Here is an 8,291-nt window from a genome sequence, read left to right on the forward strand (position 1 = left end):
AGCAATGCTATTTTGTACACTTGGAGTTAACAAGTTATGTACTAAAACTATGTTTTTACTGGTATGCATTACATTGTATATCTTCAATAAACTAAAATAAGATGTTGAAGGACATTGTTTTGTTGTTTAATACAAGATCTTGCGAGATATTCTCATAGATAATGTGTCATCTTTTTGACCTTGCCATAGATATTCTACCAAAGTTTTTAGGACTTATATACTTGAGTACATAAAAATTAAATATAGTATATTAGCCACATTAAATTCTTTTATTGAAAAATATATATTAACTTATATTTGTAGCTAAAATTTTTGTAAGACTTTAATAAAAAATAAAGGATGCAACTAAATTCATACATCTTCAGTTTTGAATATTTATTAAATTAACTTGAAATATATTCTCAATGAAATAATTTTTGCTACAATGCATTGAAAGTAATTTTTATGTCTATTACAAAGTAGTTACAATATTCAATGTTGTGATTAGAATTTGAACTTGGTTATCTTTCTATAATATTTTTTATTAAAAATTTCATTAAAAAAATTACTAAAAAATAGATACCATTTGCAAACATATACATGTTCTATGTAATATTTGAGAATATTGTAACTTTACTTTGTAATTCTATTTATACTTGTGAATGTACTATTTTGATGGATTTCTTTGTAATTTGAAACTAAGGTGATTTTTTTTTGTTTTTATGAGTACTTGAAGGTATAGATAGTATCAAAGATAAGAATATGATAAAAATAAATAAATAAGTGAGACTTCTCTCAAAAAAAGATGACAAAATAGAAATAACTTGATATGTATATTAAGAAAGAAACTAGAATGGCTATTGCCAAAAGCCAAGAAAACTAGAGATCCTTGAAACTAGATTGGAAGCAAGAAAAGAGTTGAGAAGAGTAAAGAAGGCTTCACTCTTATCTCCACATATACTATGTAACTAGGAGCTACATGGTGATGTTCTATAGGACCTCTAATATGTGTTGATTTTGTAGGACACATGCCTTGACTTAGAAGGCAAGTATTTTTACATGTGGGCCACATAATTAGCTTGGTCTTCAAGCTAACAACATATGTGGCACATGGCCAACTTGTTGACTACGTTTTTAATCCAAAAAGTCAATTAAAGATATCTATAAAGTCAAAGCAATGTCTATAAAGCTTCTAGGAAGCTTCTATAGCAAATATTATAGAATTAATTTACTTTTATATACTTTTACTTACTTCTACTTATTTATATATGTAATTATTGGCTTACATGCATATATCCGTGACATTACCTCTCCTTCTAGGGACGAGTTCCATAAAGAGCAATCATCATATGTTGAGGAAATCTATGATGCAACGAATTGTATTCGCCACATACTCTGATCTTTGTTTTCTTCAAAGTTGATTGATAAGGCCTCTCAACCATCGGTAGTATCTCATACCAAGGTGGGAAGACCACCCAATTATTTGATCGTTGTTGAGGTCTTGAAAACTTCTTTCGAATAAAATATTTAGAACACTATCAAGAATTTTTCCTACCTCTAGTAAAATCACCAAACATTAGAAGTCCCTTCCAAGGTTGTGATACCAAACGTGTTATATGTCACCATCTATTCAAAGAAGAACATGTCGTTCTTGAAAATCTTCATCTCAATTGTGTCGTCTTGAAGGTTGTGACAATTACAATATCTCGTCTGACATGTCAACAAACAAAGGCTCTTAAGTCAAATCTGCTAGTTGTTGATTCTCCATCTCCTTAACATCACAACTACAAAGAAGCTATAAACAAGGATTGAAAGTAGAATGTTATCTTACCTAGATCTTGTTTCTTTTATAAAAAAAGTTTTCATCTTCATTTTGATGGATGTCATTGATAAAAAGCCTCCACAACCTTTGTTGCATTTGCAAGATTCTTTACTGGCTTCCATGTGCATTCACTAATATCATATCTGCATCAATGGACAAGATATTTTAATTTATTTTGGTGCCGCCTTGAATCTAAAACTTCTTCCACTTCATATTCTTCATTATTGTCCACTTCTATGAGAGGAGGTGGAGCTTGTCTTCTTCTTTGTATGTCCACTATCTTGTATCGTTCTAGAAGAGATATGTGGAATACTGGATGGATTTTTATTGACTCCGATAGATATAAACGATATGCAACTAGATTGATTTGTACAAAAATAAAAAATGGTCCAAGCCTTTGATAGTCCAACTTATCACAAGGATGAGTGGTCTTGATATTGTGACAAAGTAACCATATCTTATCACCTATGTGGAATGGTGGTTGTTCCTTTCGATAGACATTCACATTGACCTTTTGTTGTTCTTGAGCTTCTTTTAACTGTGCCTTCATCATTGCATGTAGCTCTGACAAATGAATTGCCAAATCTTTTGCAGTAGGATTATCAACTTTTAAAAAATCAAAAGTATCAAGTCATAGATAATAACCATAATTTGCAAAGAAAGCTGTTTGTTTTGTAGAAGAATATACGATGTTATTGTAAGCAAACTGTGCGAATGGTAAAAGAGCTGTTTAATCATCTTGTTGATAGTTAATAGTACATCTTAAATACTGCTCCAAAACTTGATTAACAAGCTCCATTTGTCCATTAGTTTGAGGATAGAATACCAAAGATAGTTTTATACTCATTTTTAGAATCTTAAAAAGAGTCCGCCAAAATCTTGATATAAATTGAGTTTCCCTATCTGATATAATATCCTTAGGTAATCCATGATAGCGATAGATATTGTTAAGAAAGAGCTTAGCTATTTCTTCACCTGTGATATATTTTGTACATGGTATAAAATATGCTATCTTACTAAAACGATCTACTATCACAAATATAAAGCCATAAGAATATGAGATTGGAAGATTAATGATAAAATCCATAGAAATAGAAGACCATGGTTGTTCTAGAATAGAGAATGGTTGAAAAAGTCCGTAAGGTTGATGACAAGGAGTTTTTGATCTCGAACAAACATCACAAGATTGTACAAAATCTTTGATTATTATACATTTGGGGCCACCAAAAGTCTCTGGATATTAGTTCCAAAGTTTTATTATATCAAAAATGTCCTGCTGTTGGAAAGTCATGACAAGCTTGAAGAACATGTAATTGAGCTTCACCTTCTAGAACATATAGACGTTCCTCAAAATATAGTAGATTGTTCTTGAATTCAAACTTGGAAGTATCATGAGATTTTGAAGGATTTTTCTTAATATCATGAATAAGACGATCAAAAGACATACTTGACTGAACTTGCTTAATGAAAGTTGAATCAATAGTTAGTGTTGATTTCATTGCTTGAAGATGAAGATACTCTAGCATAAAGAGAATTATCCGTTGTTGATCGAAAGTAGCATCTCCTTCCTTTGGTGCAAGGTAAGTTTGTTTTGAAAGTACATCTGACAAACCTTGATGTTTTCCTAGTTGATAAGTGATCTTGAATTTGAATCTTGACAAAGACATATCCCAACGAGCTTGGCAAAAATTCAAAATACATGTTGACATAAAATATTGAAGGTTCTTCTGATCTATATATACTGTGATTGGACTAGAAGCACCTTCTAGATAATAGCACCATTCTTGAAATGAATCCACAATTGTAAGGAGTTCTTTGTTGTGGATCTCGTAGTTGATTTCGGCTATTAAAAATTTTCTAGAATAAAAAGCTATTGGATGAAGTTTATCATCTCTTTCCATTTGTGACAATATGGTACCCAAAGTAAAGTTTGATGCGTTTGTTTCTATAAAAAATGGCTTAGAAAAATTGACGCGATACAAGATTGGTGCAGAAACAAAGGCTATCTTCAAAGCTATAAATGCTACTTCAACTTCTTGATTCCATTGAAGTTTGTCTTTACAAGTCAAACATGTAAGTAGAGCCGCAACTTGAAAGAAGTCTTTGATGAAGATCCAATAGTAGTTGGCAAATTCCAAAAAGTATTAGACATCTCTTACCATTTTTCGGATCTTCCAAACCCTAATACTTTGAACTTTCTTAGGATCTATCATAAGTTCATCATTTGAAATGATGTATCTTAAGAAGTCAACTTAAGTAGTATGAAATACATACTTTTCTATCTTGGCATAGAATCCTACATCTCTTAGTTTTTGTAATACATGACAAACATGAAATTCATGTTCTTCTATGTTCTTAGAATAGATTAAGATGTCGTCTAGGTAACAAACAATAAAATCATCTAAAAACTCTCGAAAGACATCATTTATTAGATATTGGAATGCTGTTGGTGTATTTATAAGTCCATAAGACATGACGTTGTATTCGAAATATCCATATCTTGTTCAAAATATAATCTTCCATTCATCTCTCTCTTTAATGCGTACCAGATTGTATGCACTTCATAGATCTATTTTTATATAGATCTTAGCTTAATTTATTTGATCAAGGAGTCCAGATATCAAAAGTAGCGGGTACCTATTTTTGATAGTGGTTTTGTTGAGTCCTCAATAATCAACACACATCCATAATGATCCATCTTTTTTCTTCACAAATAAAATTGGAGCTCCTACTAGAAATTTGGAATGGCGTATGAAGTTCTTGGCTAGATTTTTTTTTAATATACTCTTTGAATTCAGCCAACCCATTTTGAGATAAATTGTAGATTGATCCAAATGGCAGTTGTGCTCCTTCTTGAAGGTCAATTAAGGAATCATAGGAACAATATTTTGCAAGAATATTCACATTTTTTTTTTCAAATATATCTTGAAAATATTGATATTGGCTTGGAATGCCACTTGAAGTCTTTCCACCAGTACAAACAGGTGTGGCATAAATGACACAAGGTGGTCCTTCTTATGCAGCATGCAAGAAAGCTCTTCCATCTACAAATATAGATTTAATTATACTAGACTTATGACTTTTTACTTGTTTAATTATGCTCTTAGTTATACTTTCAGAAAAATCAAGACTACGAGAAGTCCAATCTATTTTAGAATTATATTTTTCTAGCCATAATAAACCTAAATTGACTAGATTAGAAGGAGATCTAATGTTATTAAATATTACAAAGCTATTATGAACGTTAGTTGCTATTTCTATAGGAAGAGTTTCATGAGTAACATATCTTGAAGACAATGGACAACCATCTATGACTTCTACATGAACAGGTTTAGTTTTCTTCACTAAAAATATGCTATGTCTTTTAACAAATTCTTCATTTAAGAAACATGCTAAGGCTTCTGAATCTAGCAAGGCAGAGGCTTTTTGATGTTAAGGTCCTAGAATAACATTTAACGTTAAACATAAAGACGGTTCTGAGGAGAGGATAGGACCTTCATTAGGCGTTGTATAGGGTTCCAGTTGCACGGTCCCTATTATAGCTAGACAAATTTATTTTCTGACATGCTATCTCTTTTGATTGCCATACTCCTCATTTTATGGTTGCATCGCTTCTTTGGGCAATGTTGAACAGTGTGCTTAGGTTCTCCACAATATAAGCACAATCCTTCCTAATGACAATGAGTCTTCTTTTGCTCAATAAGAGGTTTGAAACGTACCACATCAATTTATATATCCTCTACTTCTTAATGTATGTGTTGAAGAGATGTTGGTGTTGCCATTGAATTATAGTAATGTTGAGGTCCACTTGTATGGTTCTCAAAACAAAATTCAAAGAGACGATTGTCACACTTCATAGCAAAGTCAATTACTTGACTCAATGTTTGAAGATCAGATAAGTTGAGCATTAATTTTTTTACCTCAAATTATAATCTGTAGAGAAATTGGCTAATAAATGCACAATCATCGTACTTGATATTAGTTACAAGTTATCAAATTGTGATGCATAGAATATTATTGATTGATTGCCTTGTTGCAAAATATGAAACTTATTGGTTGCAATACAAATTGCATCATGTTCTCCATACATAGATCAAAATTCCACTAAAAAAGCCTCTAGATTATCCAATATTGGATCTTATCATTGGAAAAAAGATAAAAACCATGATAATGCTAAACCTAAAAGAAGCGTACTAATGAATGTAACTTGTGATCCTAAAATTGGATAGCTTTGGGATTGAAGTTCAATCACAAGTTGTACTTGATTCATAAATCCTCTAAACTTTGATTTGGTGCCATCAAACTTCTCGGATAGGATAATTCTTGGTTTCTTAACACTGGAAGGACATTCCACCATAAGAGAAGGGATATGATTTGGTACAGATGTTGAAGCAGCTCCAATCATTTCTATATCTTCACTTCCTACCAATCTTATTGTTCCTCGGAGTGGTAAATTGAGTTGATGCATCGCAAGCATTAATTCCCTCAATTGCTCTTACATTTGTACCATTGCACTCTTCATTTCAATAAGTTCTACCATGATAATACTTAGAAAAGAAAAGATATCTAATATCACTCAAGATAAATAGAAGAGAGGACTTGAGAACAAAGAAAACATTAAAGACAACATCAGTTTAGAAGAGGGTAATCCGCAACTTCTAATATGCTTATGTTTTTTTTTAAAAAAAGAATAATCCACTCTTAATCAATATTAGATAAAGCTCTAATATTGTAAGTGTACTCTTGTTAATCTGTCAAGAACAAGAACATGATAAAAATAAATAAACAAGTGAAACTTCTCTCAAAGAAAGATAACAAAATAGAAATAACTTGATATATATATTAAGAAAGAAATTAGAATGGCTATTGCCAAAAGCTAAGAAAACTAGAGACCCTTGAAACCAGATTGGAAGCAAGAAAGGAATTGATAAGAGTGAAGAAGGCTTCACTTTTGTCTCTATATATACTTGTAATACTCCAATTTTTCACCAAGAATCAGCAGTACTCGCTACCTGCACCCAACCAGCCCTTTGGTTAGTTATCGGCCAACCCTTACATTGTCTGACTCAGACTACGACTCCACTCCCGATTCATGGCGGAAATCTTGAGGCACCTCTTTTGGTACCCGCTTCTTACTTTTGATACCCACTTCTTCTTTTTGATACCCGCTTCTTACTTCCATCCTTCATGGTGGAATCCCTACACGAGTCACCTCTTTTTTGCCTACTTTAAGTAGGTGACATACTCCTCCACTTTGAGCATTAATGTCCGCATTAACCTTCATGTCATATGCCTTCTTATATAGACCTTTCCAGTGGACTTCTTTTCTTCTTAAGATGATAAGGTCGCTATTCCTTATCTAACGCTCATTACTTATTTTGAGAGGGTTTTTCTTTGTCACCCCTCTCCCTTTCATCTTAGTTTCCATAGTTTTGTTTCCTTTCCAGAGCCCCATTCCAACTGGGTGTGTAATGGATGATTGCTTGACCACTAGATCCATACTAAGACTCACCCTGCATTAGCCTTTGTATCCCTTTTTTGACATGAGAAGCAACTCTCACGTTTTGCTTTCGTAAAAACTACAAACCAATCCTTATAAGGCTAGATTGACGGCCTCACCCTTGTCTCGAGTAAGCTTCTTTTACTTTGCTTCAAGAGCTAGCTTAGTGGCACTACTATTTCTAGTAAATCCACTACTTAACTCTTCTACTTAACCTCATTTCTAACTGAGATTTTAATTTCGCATTGTTAGTTTTTTTTTTTTTTTTTTTTTTTTTTTTTTTTTTTTTTTTGTGTTTGCTTTTTAAGTTCCTTTTCTCACTTTTGAGGGAATGATGTCCTCATCATTTCGGAGTCTTTCTTTTGCTACTCCTCTTTTCTTTGTCCACACTTTCCATTCTTGCTTCATAAGCATCACTGAGTGGTTTAACGTACCTTAGATAGTTTGCAGAAATCCATTGATATTCTGTTACTAGAAATCCTTCAAAAGTACATTGATACACTAAGTCCTAGCTTAGTCTTTTCTTCCCTACTATTCCATTTACTTGTCCTAGTATCTTATTCCACAGACCATATGAAGGCTTTGGCCTCAATATTTGTTCAAGGTGAAATCCTTTTTTATCTGGAATAAATTTCTTCAACACTGAGACATGGAATACAAGGTGAAACCTGCCTTTTTTCGTAATATCAATGAGGTATACATCTTTATGTATTACCTTTAAAACTTCGTAAGGTCTAGTCCATCTTTGCACCCACTTGTGTGATAATGAATTGAGAATGGAAAAGGATTTCACCTTATAAACTTTCTATAGTAGTTTGCTAGTCCTAAGAAGGCTCTCACTCCCTTTTGAGTTAGAGGCACTTTCTACTCTTTGATTGCCTTCAACTTTCTAGAATCAGCTTTAATTCCTTCATTGTTGCAAACATGACCCAGGAACTCAATTTCTCAGAGTGCAAACTCACTTTTCTCTGTATTAGCATAAAACTGGTT

Source organism: Physcomitrium patens, chromosome 20, assembly GCF_059467195.1.
Source record: "Physcomitrium patens ecotype Gransden chromosome 20, ASM5946719v1, whole genome shotgun sequence".
NCBI classification, from domain to species: Eukaryota; Viridiplantae; Streptophyta; class Bryopsida; order Funariales; family Funariaceae; genus Physcomitrium; species Physcomitrium patens.